Source organism: Ranitomeya variabilis, chromosome 5 (genome assembly GCF_051348905.1).
Source record: "Ranitomeya variabilis isolate aRanVar5 chromosome 5, aRanVar5.hap1, whole genome shotgun sequence".
In the NCBI taxonomy this organism is placed as follows: Eukaryota; Metazoa; Chordata; class Amphibia; order Anura; family Dendrobatidae; genus Ranitomeya; species Ranitomeya variabilis.
Genome location: NC_135236.1, coordinates 340752255 through 340769986, shown reverse-complemented (window position 1 = coordinate 340769986; position 17732 = coordinate 340752255). Strand labels below are relative to the sequence as shown.

General features: G+C 46.8%; 1 protein-coding gene across 3 annotated transcripts in view; it reads left to right on the top strand.

The window, feature by feature from the left end:
• Positions 1–17732, top strand: part of LAMB4 (laminin subunit beta 4) — a 394745-nt gene that overhangs the window by 36155 nt on the left and 340858 nt on the right. The gene's annotated exons all lie outside the window — the stretch shown is intronic.

Genomic DNA, 17732 nt, shown 5'->3' with positions numbered 1-17732 from the left:
ACTGAATCCTGGGTCTTCATTCCTATTGGTGCAAGGGTCCATTGTGCAGCTTCTCGGTCCTCTCCTCAGGGGGCTCCATGGTGCAGCCTCTCATTTCATTCCTCTCCAGGCAGCAGCCTCAGAACAACGCTGCTTCCTGCTTTCAGATCACTGGTCTGATGGAGGCCCCGCCCCTTCCGGTGATATCATGCCATGGCCCTCAAAAAATCAACTCCGCTCTAGAGGCTGTGTGCAGTGCAGTCTCACAGCCTGTGGCTCTGTTTTGTGCGTGGTGTGTTATTCCAAACCCGGTGCCGGCCGTCTGCACTGCTCAGCAAGGAGTGATGTGAGGTGAGCGCTTTCTCATCACCTGCTGCTGCTGGGGCTTCGTTCTATTGATCTCATCCAGCACGCCACAGCTGATAGAGCGGTGAGTGCCACAAGATCAGTAAAAGACGCAGCAGGTGATGAGAAAGCGCTCACCTCACATCACTTGTTCCTGAGCAGTGCAGACAGCCGGCACCGGGTGTGGAATAACGAACTCACCGCTGGGTGCAGGCGCCGCAATCCTAATACAGGGCAGAGCAGGCGCTAATGAGTGAGGCAGGAGTCTGTTGCTGGTGAGGGGGAGGGCCCACTTGGTGGCGGGCCCACCGGAGGATTCTCCGATCTCCCGGTGGGCCAGTCCGACGCTGATGGGGAGGAACCAAAGTTTCTCGGAGGACATTTTTTTCACCAACTGTGAGCACCCTCAGCTGCCAATTCTTCTTGGTCCAGTGATTTTGTCGGTCTCGACTGTCCCATAGACACAGAAACAAGGGTATTTGGTATACCAAATTTGAAGAGAATTTTGCATTTTGTGGCAAATCCTGACGTCCAGGATTTTTTTCAATATTTTTTTCGTTTTCAGCACACCAAAATACATGGAAATTAGATGAAAATAATCAAACAGCTTTTTAGTCGCAGACCTGTGTTATGTTTTAGATATCACATTAACCATATTTGTATGTCTATGTAACTTAGCTTTAACTAGACAACCAAGTTTTAAAAGGAATAAGTCAGCATGTTTTTGCTTTGTAATCTGAAGGCAGCATGAGGCAGATTTCAGCAATGCATCTCTTATCAAGCTCCAAGATTTTGTTTGCTTGCAATTATTGTTTTAGCACCAGTACCTTATCATTTCTGGGACACAGCAGCTTGTGCCTCCTGGTCAGACACGCCTCTCCTGTGATAAGCAGCTCACTGTCTATGGACATTGTATATACAGAACCTGAGGTGGGCGGGTTCAGGTTTTTCAGCTCTTCTTCATGCTAAATCTAAAAACTCTGTGTCAGAACAGCTGTAGTAATATAAATGGATTCAGCTTCTCTTTGCCTACAATATGATGTTCTCAGATGAGGTAGTAAAAACCTGCTGACAGATTCACTTTACATAAGTTACAAAGCTGGAGGACAGCAGTGGCAATTAACCCATGAACTGTCCTGCATAAAAACCTTCCCTTACTTGTATGCAAAGGAAGTCTGTCACCAGGCTTCAGGTTTTTGCTACCCCAACTGACAGCAGCATGGTATAGGGGCAGAGCTGCTTGCTGAAGTTTTGATAAAATCACTGTTTTCTCTTCTGCAGATCTACCTGTTGTCTGAATGATGAGCTCTGTATAACACATCCCTCATCACTTATTGTCAGCTTTCTGTGTACACTATGCAAAGGCAGAAAGCTGCCAAACAATATAGAGCTCATGAATAAAGACTACATAGAAGCAAGTTTTCAAGTCTTCTAGTGATAATTTCCTGATAAGAAGAAGGAGGGATATAGGCTTTAGGTGTCAAGTTCCTGCCACTGCACAGGGGGAATCTCAAACCATGTCCTCTGCAGTCTCCCATTCTTTCCCAGCTGCAGTGGAGCCTGCTCAACAGAGAGGTTGGTCCCAGCGTCTGGTTCAAGCTGATACTGTGCAGCTGGTTACAGCTTCTGCCCCAAGTTCAGCCTTTGTAACCAGCATAAATCAGCGGCGAGCAGACGTTCCAGGGACTGAGTCCTGCTTTTCATCTACTGAGCATTCCCGTAGGATGACCTCTCATTGGAGGTCGGAGGTCACATGCTCAGGTCCTGTAGCGACTCTGATTGGACCACTAGGAAGGTCCCGGAAGGCTACATCTATAAAAGTATCGAATGGCTGCTCGGCCATGCTCTAGTATAAACCTGTAATCGTGTGTGTGTGTGGTTGTATGCCTACTCCTGTGATTGCTCCATAATCATTCCCATTCCTAGAGTTGTTAAATGCTCGCGAATGTTGAAGCTACCTAGCGCCTGACAGTGCTATTCTCAACACAAGAGCACGATTCTTACTGCACCTAACCAGCAGTGATCGCCAGTGCGGCACCGTGCGCAATTAGAGCGCTTTCCTAACCCTTGTCAGGGTGGTTAGTGGCGTCCACCTGTGCAGTATGCGGTCTGTGCAGTAATCTTTATTTAGTCCTGACAACCGGTCAGTGTAGGGTGGGAATTCCCACTTGATCTCAGCATCTGACTCAGGACGTCCTCAGGCTCAAAAGCCACCGAGGGTCAGAGCAGGATCAATCACCAGCATAGTGGGGGTGAATTTCAGGGATCCAACTAGTGTCCATCTGCTGCAACCTGTGACTGATAACAGGGCGCAGCGCTTCCTTAGTTTCCCTGTGACTCTATGAAGCAACAGAGTTCGCATCAGTTCATACAGGGTGACGGAACCCGAGTTTAGTCTGGCGTAGTACCGCCATATAGTGCCGCCAGTACTTAGAAGCAGATTCCATTTCTGCACGGTGGACCCCGGGCTGCGAACACACTTTTTATTATCTTTATATTTATTTGGTGCATTCCGCCAGCCCTAACAATAGGACACTCTGTTGTACTACTACAGTAAAAAAAAATGAACTCCATAAGTAAAGCACTCCATAAGTGAACACAAAATAAGGGATCTGGCACTACAAACATGCAATGCAATGAGTGTTGCTTTATTAGAACCGCAATCCAAACAAGGGCAAAATTTTGGTCAGACAATAAGACCTTCCTCAGACAGATTGCTGATAAGAAAGTGAGATGAGCAGTGAGACAGTGAGCAGCGCAGATAGAAAATAGGAAAGAGCCCTGGTGATGTACGCTCACTGTCTCCCTGCTCATCTCACTTCTTTATCAGCAATCTGTCTGAGGAAGGTCTTATTACTTTGCGCTTGTTTGGATTGTGGTTCTAATAACACTCATTTTTTTCACGTGGATACTAAGTCTGAGTGAAAAAAAACAGTCATCTGAACAGCCTCACTGAAAAACAGGTCGGTGTGCTGTCAAGTTTTTCATGTGATGGCACTTGGAGTGAAAATACGGTTGTGAAACAAAGCCTAAAACGGTGATTTTATTAAAACTACAGCAAGCAGCCCAGTGACACTTTACTGTAATCAGGGTCTGAAGTCTATACGTTACACTGCTCTTAGATTAGTTTGAAAATCCTGGTGACAGATTCTCTTTTAGAAACAAGAGATATATAAAGACAAATTAGTTATTTGTCCAAGCATGAGCAATGTATCTGCATTGAAAGAGACAGTGAGCAAAGAGCAATTATTGCGTGAAGTTTACTTGTATTTCATAATATCCAGTGACACACAGAGTAACTATTTGAAGAATGTGCTACTTTTTCTTTAATGTCTTCATGTACAATGTTTTTCCAAATGCAGCACATCTTGTCTTTGCCCTTATAGTGGTGTTTTATTCTTTAACTATGTTCGGATAAAAATCAAGGGTAAGGCAAATGTACAGGTGCATCTCACAAAATTAGAATATCATCAAAAAGTTAATTTATTTCTGTTTTTCAATCCAAATAGTGAAACTCATATATTATATAGAGCCATTACAAACTGAGTATTCTATTTAACATGTTTATTTCTGTTAATGTTGATGATTATGGCTTACAGCCAATGAAAACCCAAAAGTCATTATCTCAGTAAATTAGAATACTTTATAACACCAGCTTGAAAAAATTATTTTAAATCTGAAATGTTGGCCTACTGAAATGTATGTTCAGCAAATGCCCTCAATACTTGGTCAGGGCTTTTTTTGCATCAAATACTGCATCAATGAGGTGTGGCATGGAGACGATCAGCCTGTAGCACTGCTGAGGTGTTATGGAAGCCCATGTTGCTTTGATAGCGACCTTCAGCTTGTCTGCATTGTTGAGTCTGGTGTCTCTCATCTTCCTCTTACAATACCCCATACATTCTCTACTGGGTTAAGGTCAGGCGAGTTTGCTGGCCAATTAAGCACAGTGATACTGTTGTTTTTAAACCAGGTATTGGTACTTTTGGCAGTGTGGAGAGGTGCCAAGTCCTGCTGGAAAATGACATTTCAATCTCCAAAAAGCTTGTTTGCAGAGGAAAGCATGAAGTGCTCTAAAATGTCCTGGTAGATGGCTGCGCTGACTTTGGCCTTGATAAAACACAATGGACATACACAGGCAGATGACATTGCTTTCAAAACCATCATTAATTGTGGATACTTCACACTAGACCTTGGAAATCAAGGTCCCAGAGTCTGGAGGAAGAGTGGAGAGGAACACAATCCAAGCTGCTTGAGGTCAAGTGTGAAGTTTCCACAATCAGTGATGGTTTTCGGAAGCCAGTCATCTGCTGGTGTAGGTCCCCTCTGTTTTATCAAGATCAAAGTCAGTGCAGCCGTCTACCAGGAAATTTTGGAGCACTTCATACTTCCTTCTGCTGACAAGCTTTTTGTAGATGGAAATTCCATTCTCCAGCAGGATTTGGCACCCATTCACAGTGCCAAAAGTACCAATACCTGGTTAAAAATCAACAGTATCACTGTGCTTGAAAACTCACCTGACCTTAACCCCATAGAAAATCTATGGGGTATTGTAAAGAGGAAGATGAGAGATACCAGACCCAACAATGCAGATGAGCTGAAGGCTGGTATCAAATCAACCTTTGCAAACAAGATCGACCAAACAAGGCAAGCCTTTACTTTTCCACCACCCCAACCACTCCATATACCAGACCTCTGCCCTTCCCCAATAACTTCCCTCTCCAACATCACTGAAGTAGAACTTACCTCCTTTCCAAATCACACCTCCTGTGCACTTGACCCCATCCCTTCCCACTTGCTCCCCAACCTCACTAACACGCTCATTCCAGCCCTAACCCATCTTTTCAACCTATCGCTAACTTCTGGTACTTTCCCCTCTGCCTTCAAACATGCCACCATCACACCCATCCTCAAAAAAGCTAACCTTGACCCAACCGCTATGCCCAGCTATCACCTCATATCACTGCTCCCATTTGCTTCCAAACTCCTTGAGCAGCATGTCCATAGTCAACTTTCCTCCCACCTCTCATCTAACACTCTCCTTGACAACCTCCAATCTGGCTTCCGCCCCCACCACTCCACCGAAACTGCTCTGACCAAAATTACTAATGACTTACCCACAGCCAAAGCTAACAGACAGTTCTCCATCCTCCTCCTTCTCGATCTGTCCTCTGCTTTCGACACAGTCGACCACCTCCTACTGCTACAGATTCTTTCTTCCCTCGGCATCAAAGGCCTTGCCCTGTCCTGGATTGCCTCATACCTTTCCGACCGCACATTTAGCGTTTCCCACTCACACACTACCTCCTCACCCCGCCCCCTCTCTGTTGGAGTCCCTCAAGGCTCTGTCCTAGGGCCTCTACTTTTTTCCATCTATACCCTTGGCCTAGGACAACTCATAAAGTCCCATGGCTTCCAGTACCACCTATACACGGACGACATTCAGATCTACCTCTCTGGCTCAGATGTCGCCTCTCTTCTGTCCAGAAACCGGAGTGTCTATCAGACATATCCTCCTTCTTCAACTCTCGCTTCCTAAAACTCAATGTAGACAAAACCGAACTCATCATCTTTCCCCATCTCGTGTATCCCCCCTACCTGAACTATCTATTATAGTAAACGGCATCACACTCTCTCCCGCACCTGAAATCCACTGCTCGGGGTAACTCTCGATTCTGCCCTGTCCTTCAAACCACACGTCCAAACCCTTGCCACCTCCTGTCACCTCCAACTCAAAAATATTGCCAGAATCTGTCCCTTCCTCAGCCCGCAATCTACTAAAACTCTTGTGCATGCCCTCATCATCTCCCGCCTCGATTACTGCAACACCCTTCTCTGTGGCCTCCCGCTAACTCCCTTGCACCACTCCAGTCTGTCCTCAACTCTGCTGCTCGGCTTATCCATCTCTCTCCTCACTACTCCCCTGCTTCACCCCTCTGCAAATCCCTCCACTGGCTCCCAATTCCCCAACGAATCCAGTTCAAACTACTAACACTGATCTACAAAGCCATCCACAACCTGTCCCCTCCCTCTATCTTTGAACTAATCTCTCACTATCTTCCCTCACGTACTCTTCGATCCTCCCAAGACCTCCTTCTCTCCTCCACACTTATTCGTTCCTCACACAACCGCCTCCAAGATTTCTCCCGAATATCCCCATCCTCTGGAATTCCACGCCTCAACACGTCCGATTATCCATCACCCTCGGATCCTTCAGACGGAACCTGAAAACCCATCTCTTCAGGAAAGCCTACAGCCTGCAATAACCATTCTGCCGCCTCACCGACCGCCCGAGCTGCCGCCACGTCACCGACCACCCGAGCTGCCGCCACGTCACCCACAACCCAAGCTGCTGCCGTGTCACCAACCATCCGAGCTGCCGCCATGTCACTGACCACCCTAGCTGCCGCCACGACCACCCGAGCTGCTGCCACGACCACCCGAGCTGCCACCTCACCACCACCAGTGCTGCAGCACACCAAACTCCTGTCTCTTCCCCACTATCCTGAAGAATGTAAGTCCGCAAGGAAAGGGTCCTCTCCCCTCTGTACCAGTCTGTCACTGTAAATTTGTTTACTGTTAACGATATCTATAACCCTGTATGTAACCCCTTTTCACATGTACAGCACCATGGAATTAATGGTGCTATATAAATAAATAATAATAATAATGACCTGGGCTTTCATAACACCTCAGCAGTGCTACAGGCTGATTGCCTCCATACAAGGCCGCATTGATGCAGTAATTGATACCAAAGGAGCGCCGAATAAGTATTGAGTGAATTTACTGAACATACATTTCAGTAGGCCAACATCTTGGATTTTAAAATTATTTTTCAAGCTGGTGTTATAAAGTATTCTGATTTACTGAGATAATGACTTTTGGGTTTCCATTGGCTGTAAGCCATAATAATCAACATTAACAGAGAAATGGATCACTCTGTTTGTAATGACTCTATATAATATATGAGTTTTACTTTTTGTATTGAATATCTGAAATAAATTAATTTTTTTATGATATTCTAATTTTGTGAGATGTACGTGTATCTGTAAAAAATGGATGCCATTCCAATGTTCCATGAGGGATCTGTTTTTTTATGCACCCATAGACTTGAATGGGCAAGTTTCATCCAAGGCTCGAAAGAAAATACTTGATTTCTCTTATGGACAGACAAGCCAAGAGGAAAATTGGTCATCTCAATAGCCCTATTCAATAACTTGGCTTAGTGTGCTGACTAGGGTTGAGCGACTTTCATTTTTTTAAGGTCGAGTCGGGTTTTGTGAAACCCGACTTTGTCCAGAGTCGAGTCGAGTGCAGTCGGCCGACTATCGCTAAAAGTCGGGGATCGACCGAAACACGAAACCCAATGCAAGTCAATGGGGAACCATAGTCGGCAGTGAGTGGAGGCCAGGAAAACACCTACAGTGCCCATTTTAATGCCAAAAACATCCATTCTTGTTTCTGAAGCTTGTCAATCTAAATTAACTTTATAATAATAGTTGGGCATAGGAAATTGGGGGTCATTTGGCAAAAGTTGTGGGGGGTAGGGCTGGTTCAAGGCTTTAGTGGGCCCAGGAAATGTGGACTACGCCACGGCGGTGGAGCAGGGAGAGGTAAGTATTTCAACGTTGCAAGTGCTGTGATCCTGAGCAAGCAGGGGGGGCCCACTCGTTCGCATTGGCACTGGCACAGGGCCCCTCAAAGTACAGCGGTGTGTTTGCACGGCGGGGGCGCCTCCCACCAGCAGCGACACTTTTGCGTACTCTGAGGGGCCCTGTGCCAGTGACGTCGCCAACGAGTATGCCCCCTCCACCTGATGAAGGAACCTGCACTTTCATCTGCACCTTCCTCTTTGTCCCTGTGTAAGGTGGTATAACATGCGGTAAGGGGGACCTTACTTCGAGCAGGGTCAGATTCTGGCTGTGTAGAGTGCAAGGGGAATGTAGTGTTCTGGGTCAATGTACCAGCAGACTCATCTAGCAGTGGCTGGGCAATGGGCAGGATGAGGAGGAAACAGATATAGGGCCAAAGAATAAAGTAGGCTAAATGCAGTTCAAAATTGGTAACAGGACTAAACAGGCGGCACTGCTTTGTTCAGTGGAGTAGCAAACCCAAGAGCAGCAGACACTGTTTTAAGGGCCCAACCACACTAGTAGGTCAAATGCAGTTTAATATCTGATACTATAGGCCGAAAGCCAGAAGGTAGAAGCTCAGCTGTATTCAGTTGAGGGCAACACCAGGGAGGGGCAGACACCGTTAGTAGGCCCTAACCACCAATTTTTAAAAACACAGCACTTAATGAGAGCCAGAAGGTTGAAGCACAGCTGTATTCAGTTGAGGACAAACACCAGGCAGGGGAAGACACCTTTAGTAGGCCCTAAACACCATTTTTTTATTTAAAAACAGTACTTAATGAGAGCCAGAAGGTTGAAGCTCAGCTGTATTCAGTTGAGGACAAACACCAGGCAGGGGCAGACACCGTTAGTAGGCCGTAACCAAAGTTGAAGGCCAAATGCAGTTTAATTTCTGATACTATAGGCCGAAAGCCAGAAGGTAGAAGCTCAGCTGTATTCAGTTGAGGACAAACACCAGGCAGGGGCAGACACCGTTAGTAGGCCCTAAACACCATTTTTTTATTTAAAAACAGCACTTAATGAGAGCCAGAAGGTTGAGGCTCAGCTGTATTCAGTTGAGGAAAAACACCAGGGAGGGGCAGACACCGTTAGTAGGCCCTAAACACCATTTTTTTATTTAAAAACAGCACTTAATGAGAGCCAGAAGGTTGAAGCACAGCTGTATTCAGTTGAGGACAAACACCAGGCAGGGGCAGACACCGTTAGTAGGCCCTAAACACCATTTTTTTATTTAAAAACAGCACTTAATGAGAGCCAGAAGGTTGAAGCTCAGCTGTATTCAGTTGAGGGCAACACCAGGGAGGGGCAGACACCGTTAGTAGGCCGTAACCAAAGTTAAAGGCCAAATGCAGTTTAATTTCTGATACTATAGGCCGAAAGCCAGAAGGTGGAAGCTCAGATTTAGACAGTGGAGGACAATTAGAATTAGGGACTGCAGACAGACTTAGTAGGCTGTCCCCTGTGGACCATGCATCCAACACATTAACCCATTGCGCCGTAATGGACACGTAATCTTCCGTGGCCATGCCTACAGGTCCATGCGTCTGTTGTCAGGTGCACCTTTGTACTCACAGATTGCCAGAGTGCATGGACAATGCGGTCTTCTACATGCTGGTGGAGGGTTGGGATGGCTTTTCTCGCAAAAGAAGTGTCGACTGGTTAGCTTGTAGCGTGGTACAGCGTAGTCCATCATGGCCTTATTAATAGTAAATAAAATATATAACTAGGCTCTATGAACTTTTAAATAGGTTCCAGGGGTACACGGGCAGCATTGGTGTGGTCAGTGGAGGAGTATTGCAAGTAGGGGCCGCAGACAGGCTCACAAAGGCCTAAAATAACAAACAGTAGGCAGTCATGGCAGTTTTACATCGGTTACATGGATACACAGGCAGGCACTCCAGGCAGCATTGTGGTCAGTGGAGGAGTATTGCAAGTAGGGGCCGCAGACAGGCTCACAAAGGCCTAAAATAACAAACAGTAGGCAGTCATGGCAGTTTTACATCGGTTACATGGATACACAGGCAGGCAGCATTGTGGTCAGTGGAGGAGTATTGCAAGTAGGGGCCGCAGACAGGCTCACAAAGGCCTAAAATAACAAACAGTAGGCAGTCATGGCAGTTTTACATCGGTTACATGGATACACAGGCAGGCAGCATTGTGGTCAGTGGAGGAGTATTGCAAGTAGGGGCCGCAGACAGGCTCACAAAGGCCTAAAATAACAAACAGTAGGCAGTCATGGCAGTTTTACATCGGTTACATGGATACACAGGCAGGCAGCATTGTGGTCAGTGGAGGAGTATTGCAAGTAGGGGCCGCAGACAGGCTCAGAAAGGCCTAAAATAACAAACAGTAGGCAGTCATGGCAGTTTTACATTGGTTACATGGATACACAGGCAGGCAGCATTGTGGTCAGTGGAGGAGTATTGCAAGTAGGGGCCGCAGACAGGCTCACAAAGGCCTAAAATAACAAACAGTAGGCAGTCATGGCAGTTTTACATCGGTTACATGGATACACAGGCAGGCAGCATTGTGGTCAGTGGAGGAGTATTGCAAGTAGGGGCCGCAGACAGGCTCACAAAGGCCTAAAATAACAAACAGTAGGCAGTCATGGCAGTTTTACATCGGTTACATGGATACACAGGCAGGCAGCATTGTGGTCAGTGGAGGAGTATTGCAAGGAGTGTCTGACACAGTTAGTACTCCAAAAAAATAAATAGATGTGAATGTCTCGCAAAACAACTATAAGTAAAAAAAAGGGTGGCATGCTTAGGTACAGGGGTGGGCTCATCTGCAGAGTTTATGACAAAGTAATTTGGCAGTAAATTAGTATTTACTGGTGTCAATATAGGACACTGACCCAGACTACTTTAACTAGCATCATAGATGCAAACAAATTGGTATTGTTTGTCAGTGCCAGGCATTGAATGATGTCAGTGCATAGACTAAACATTGGTGGAGCTGTGCGAGATAATTTTGCACGTGGTAGAGCACAGTTTGAGCTGGGGGGTGACTCTCTTGTGGCCGGCGGTACCGCCCCAGGGCCCCTCATGTTACAACGGTGTGTCTGACGTTGGGTGTGCACCACCACCGCCAGAGACACTACATTGTACTATGAGGGACCCAGTGGCAGTGCCATCGACCAAAAGCGGGCACACCCACCTCTTCAGACAATCAGCACTGTAACGGGTGCTTGCGCCAAGTGGCGAGACAACGGCCCCGTGGGGGGATTTTTCCCATTGGGGGAGGTGTAAACATGTCGTATGCTGGACAAACAGCTGCTGCAAATTAACAGATTGGAACACTCAGTAAGACCAGTCCACAAGCAAGACCTTTTTATAGGAAAGCTAGGTGTCAGCCGAGAAAGGTGGGGCAAAATAATTTGAAATCCAGGAGTGGTTCATTTTAATGAAGGTGAGATCATCCACATTTTGGGTAGCCAGACGAGTCTTTTTTTCGGTTAATATTGAACCAGCAGCACTAAATACTCTTTCTGATAGCACACTAGCTGCTGGGCAAGCAAGCTCCTGCAACGCATATTCTGCCAATTCAGGCCAGGTGTCTAATTTTGATGCCCAGTAATCAAATGGGAATGACGGTTGAGGGAGAACATCGATAAGGGAAGAAAAATAGTTAGTAATCATACTGGACAAATGTTGTCTCCTGTCACTTTGAATAGATGCTGCAGTACCTGTCCTGTCTGCGGTCATTGCAAAATCACTCCACAACCTGGTCAGAAAACCCCTCTGTCCAACGCCACTTCTGATCTGTGCACCTCTAACACCTCTGCCCTGTAGCCCCCTGCAGCTCGTGTGAGAACCATCACCGGCGCTGTGTGCTGGGAATGCCTGAATCAAACGGTCTACAAGAGTAGCTTGTTTGGTTGCTAATATTTGTTCGAGGTTCTCATGTGGCATAATATTTTGCAATTTGCCTTTATAGCGAGGGTCAAGGATGCAGGCCAACCAGTAATCGTCATCGCTCATCATTTTAATAATGCGTGTGTCCCTTTTGAGGGTATGTAAGGCATAATCCGACATGTGTGCCAAAGTTCCAGTTGTCAAATCTGCGGTTGTGCTGGTTGGAGGGGCTGTTACAGGCAAATCTATGTCACTTGTCTCCCTTAAAAAAACAGAACCCGGCCTTGCAACGCCACTAATTTCTGTTGGCCCAGGAGAAGCTTCCTCATTCAAAAAGTACTCATCCCCATCATCCTCCTCGTCCTCCTCCTCCTCTTCGCCCGCTACCGCGTCCTCTACACGGCCCTGACCAGACAATGGCTGACTGTCATCAAGGCTTTCCTCTTCCTCGGCTGCAGATGCCTGCTCCTTTATGTGCGTCAAACTTTACATCAGCAGACGCATTAGGGGGATGCTCATGCTTATTATGGCGTTGTCTGCACTAACCAGCCGTGTGCATTCCTCAAAACACTGAAGGACTTGACACAGGTCTTGTAGCTTCGACCACTGCACACCTGACAACTCCATGTCTGCCATCCAACTGCCTGCCTGTGTATGTGTATCCTCCCACAAAAACATAACAGCACGCCTCTGTTCGTCTCTGAAGCATGTGCAGTGTGGAGTTCCACCTTGTTGAAATGTCGATGATTAGGCGATGCTGGGGAAGGTTCAAAGACCGCTGATAGTTCTGCATATGGCTGGAGTGTATGGGCGAATGGCGAATATGCGAGCAAAGTCTGCGCACTTTGAGGAGCAGGTCTGGTAACCCCGGGTAACTTTTCAGGAAGCACTGCACCACCAGGTTTAAGGTGTGAGCCAGGCAAGGAATGTGTTTCAGTTGGGAAAGGGCTATGGCAGCCATGAAATTCCTTCCGTTATCACTCACAACCTTGCCTGCCTCAAGATGTACAGTGCCCAGCCATGACTGAGTTTCATTCAGCAAGAACTCGGACAGAACTTCCGCGGTGTGTCTGTTGTCGCCCAAACACTTCATTGCCAATACAGCCTGCTGACGCTTGCCACTAGCTGTCCCATAATGGCACACCTGGTGTGCAACAGTGGCAGCTGCGGATGGAGTGGATGTGCGACTGGGGTGTGTGGACGAGCTCTCGCTTCTGCATGAGGAGGAGGAAGAGGAGGGGCTAATGCCTACAGCCAACTCTTTCCTTGACCGTGGACTAGGCAAAACTGTCCCAATATTGCTGTCCCCTGTGGACCCTGCATCCACCACATTCACCCAGTGTGCCGTGATGGACACGTAACATCCCTGGCCATGCCTACTGGTACATGCATCTGTTGTCAGGTGCACCTTTGTAGTCACAGACTGCCTGAGTGCATGGACGATGCGGTCTTTAACATGCTGTTGGAGGGCTGGGATGGCTTTTCTAGAAAAGAAGTGTCGACTGGGTAGCTCGTAGCGTGGTACAGCGTAGTCCATCAGCGCTTTGAAAGCTTCGCTTTCAACTAACCGGTAGGGCATCATCTGTAATGAGATTAGTCTAGCAATGTGGGCGTTCAAACCCTGTGTACGCGGATGCGAGGATGAGTACTTCCTTTTCCTAACAAGAGTCTCATGTAGGGTGAGCTGGACTGGAGAGCTGGAGATCATGGAACTAGCGGTGGTGCCGGTGGACATGGCAGACTGAGAGAGGGTTGGAGATGGTATTCTTGCCGGTGCCCTACATGCAGTGTTTCCTACTGCAAACCTGGTGATTCCCTGACTGCTTTGGCCTGGCGACGAAAGCTGCACAGATACTGCCGGTGGTGCGGGAAATGGTGGGTTGACAGTGAGGGAAGGGATGTAGCATTGCTGACTAGCTTCATTGGCCGAGGGTGCTGCAACCTTTAGGGACATTTGGTAGTTATTCCAGGCTTGCAAATGCATGGTGGATAAATGTCTATGCATGCAACTTGTATTTAGACTTTTAAGATTCTGACCTCTGCTTAAGGTAGTTGAACATTTTTGACAGATGACTTTGCGCTGATCATTTGGATGTTGTTTAAAAAAATGCCAGACTGCACTCTTTCTGCTATCGGATAACTTTTCTGGCTTTGCAGACTGAGCTTCTTTAACCGGATGGCCACGCTGTCCTCCAACAGGTTTTGGTTTTGCCACGCGTTTTTGGCCAGATACGGGCCCGGTAGATAGAACCTGTTGTGATGTTGATGCCTGCTGCGGCTCCTCCTCCTCCGCTTCTGAACTACTGCCGCCTGCACCCTGTTCCCCCAATGGCTGCCAATCGGGGTCAACAACTGGGTCATCTATGACCTCCTCTTCTATGTCGTGTGCAACTTCGTCTGTGTCACCGTGTAAGCCTGTGGTATAGCGTTCGTGACGGGGCACCATAGTCTCCGCTGGGTTTGATTCTGCCTTAGTACACTGCGAGGGCAATGTTCTTGTCTGAGTCAAAGGAACAGCATAGTAATCTGGCTGTAGCTGTGCATCTGTGCACTCCATGTCCGATTCAACTTCTAATGGGCATGGCCTGTTAACTGTTTCACTGTCTAACCCAGGAACGGTATGTGTAAAGAGCTCCATGGAGTAACCTGTTGTGTCAACTGACGCATCCTTCTCTCTTGTTCTGGGTGAAGGACACAAGGAAGTGACTTGTTCCTGACCGGGAGCATCCACTGATGATGCACTGCTCTGACATTTGGCACTTTCCGAGGAGGAGGCGAAAGAGCTAGAGGCAGAGTGAGCAATGAAAGCCAATACTTGTTCCTCCTGCTCCGGCTTCAAAAGTGGTTTTCCTACTCCCAGAAAAGAGAGCGTTCGAGGCCTTGTGTAGGCAGACGACGTTTTTGGCTCAACAACTCGAGACTTAGGTGCTGTACTGCTTTTACCACGACCACCTGATGCTCCACCACCACTACCATCATTAACAGCTGACAATGACCGCCCACGGCCACGACCTCTTCCACTAGACTTCCTCATTGTTTGCAAAACGTAACCAAAGTAACGCTATTTGTTACTGTAAAACAACTTATAAGGTGAACTCAAACTTCTGTAGAATTTATATATACCTTTATAGGTGCCTGACACTGAAAGGAAAATCAGCCCCAATGTTACACACTCGGTTTTCTGTGCCCCAATAATTTGAGACAGATGGCACACACAGGAGCAGCACTCAAGCAGACTTGCCAATATTTATCTCCCACTAATTTTTTTTTTTTTTGAAAAGGGAGAATTTACCAAAAAAACCCAAAAAGGCCCAGTATTACACACACACTGCTTTTCGGTGGGACACAATGAGAGACAGAAGCCACACACAGGACTGGCACGGAGGCAGACTTGCCAAGATTTATCTCCCACTAACTATTTTTTTTTTTGAAAAGGGAGAATTTACCCCCCCCAAAAAAAAATGGCCAAGTATCACACAGTGGTTTTTTCGGTGCCACACAATGAGAGTGAATTTGCCACCCACAGCAATGGCACGGAGGCAGACTTGCCAATATTTATCTCCCACTAACTATTTTTTTTTTTGAAAAGGGAGAATTTACCCCCAAAAAACAAAAAGGACCAGTATTACACACTGCTTTTCGGTGGGACACAATGAGAGACAGATGCCACACACAGGACTGGCACGGAGGCAGACTTGCCAATATTTATCTCCCACTAACTATTTTTTTTTTTTGAAAAGGGAGAATTTACCCCAAAAAAACAAAAAGGACCAGTATTACACACACACTGCTTTTCGGTGGGACACAATGAGAGACAGAAGCCACACACAGGACTGGCACGGAGGCAGACTTGCCAATATTTATCTCCCACTAACTATTTTTTTTTTTGAAAAGGGAGAATTTACCCCAAAAAAACAAAAAGGACCAGTATTACACACACACTGCTTTTCGGTGGGACACAATGAGAGACAGAAGCCACACACAGGACTGGCACGGAGGCAGACTTGCCAAGATTTATCTCCCACTAACTATTTTTTTTTTTAAAAGGGAGAATTTACCCCAAAAAAAACAAAAAGGACCAGTATTACACACACACTGCTTTTCGGTGGGACACAATGAGAAACAGATGCCACACACAGGACTGGCACGGAGGAAGACTTGCCAATATTTATCTCCCACTAACTATTTTTTTTTTTTGAAAAGGGAGAATTTCCCCCCCCCCAAAAAAAAATGGCCAAGTATCACACAGTGGTTTTTTCGGTGCCACACAATGAGAGTGAGATGCCACCCACAGCAATGGCGCGGAGGCAGACTTGCCAATATTTATCTCCCACTAACTATTTTTTTTTTTGAAAAGGGAGAATTTACCCCCAAAAAACAAAAAGGACCAGTATTACACACACACTGCTTTTCGGTGGGACACAATGAGAGACAGAAGCCACACACAGGACTGGCACGGAGGCAGACTTGCCAAGATTTATCTCCCTGCAGTTATCTCAGAAAAGTATGGCAGGCAGCTAGAAAAAGGACTGCTGCACACAAAAGTGTGGACAAACACACAAGATAGCTGTGCAGAAAGGAAGGAAATACAGGATTTGTGCTTTGAAAAAAGCAGTTGGTTTGCACAGCATCGTACACACACAGGCACAGCAACGCAGCTATCAGGGTCAGGGAGCCTTCTAGTGCAGCCCAATGAGCGACAGCGCTGAGGAAAAAAAAATGTAGCTTCCACTGTCACTGCAAACAAAAGGTGGTGTTGGACAGTGGAAATCGCTACAGCACAAGCGGTTTGCAGCTTTATGTACCCTGCCTATCACTATCCCTGCTTCTGAAGAAGCGGCAGCAACCTCTCCCTACGCTCACATCAGCAGCAGTAAGATGGCGGTCAGCGGGAACGCCCCTTTATAGCCCCTGTGACGCCGCAGAAAGCAAGCCAATCACTGCAATGCCCTTCTCTAAGATGGTGGGGACTGAGATCTATGTCATCACGCTGCCCACACTCTGCGTCCACCTTCATTGGCTGAGAAATGGCGCTTTTAGCGTCATTGAAACGCGACTTTGGCGCGAAAGTCGCGTACCGCATGGCCGACCCCACACAGGGATCGGCTCGGTTTCATGAGACGCCAACTTTGCCAAAAGTCGGCGACTTATGAAAATGAACAATCCGTTTCGCTCAACCCTAGTGCTGACCCATTAATAATGAAACAGCACATGTCAGATTCATTCACTCTGAGCAAACCTTTACTCCCAAGTGCTGATTTGATACTTGATCACACGGTTACAAGAAACATTGTGATCATGCCCCCAGTCTTGCACCTGTCTCAGGAAAGGTGGGAATGATCCCATTGCAAACAATGGGATGAGTTCCTCCATCAGCACCAGCAATATGGGATCCCAGCCTAAGGAAAAAAGACACTTAGCATGAGAATGCAGACTCAAGGTGACAGTAATAATAATAATAATTTTATTTATATAGCGCCAACATATTCCGCAGCGCTTTACATTATAGAGGGGACTTGTACAGACAAAAGACATTACAGCATAACAATAAACACAGAACAAAACAGATACCAAGAGGAATGAGGGCCCTGCTCGCAAGCTTACACTCTATGAGGAAAAGGGGAGACACGAGAGGTGGATGGTAACAATTGCTTTCGTTGTTTGGACCAGCCATAGTGTAAGAATCAGGTGCTCATGTAAAGCTGCATGAACCGGTTATCAGCCTAAGTATGTAACAGTACAGACACCGAGGGCTATTAAATGCATAAAGCGTATGAGAACATGATGCGTTTAAGTTTTTTGAATGGGCCACACAGGGATAGTTAGGTTAGTTTGTTGAGGCAATAGGCCAGTCTGAACAAATGCGTTTTTAGGGCTAAAACTGTGGGGATTGGGGATTAATCGTATTAACCTGGGT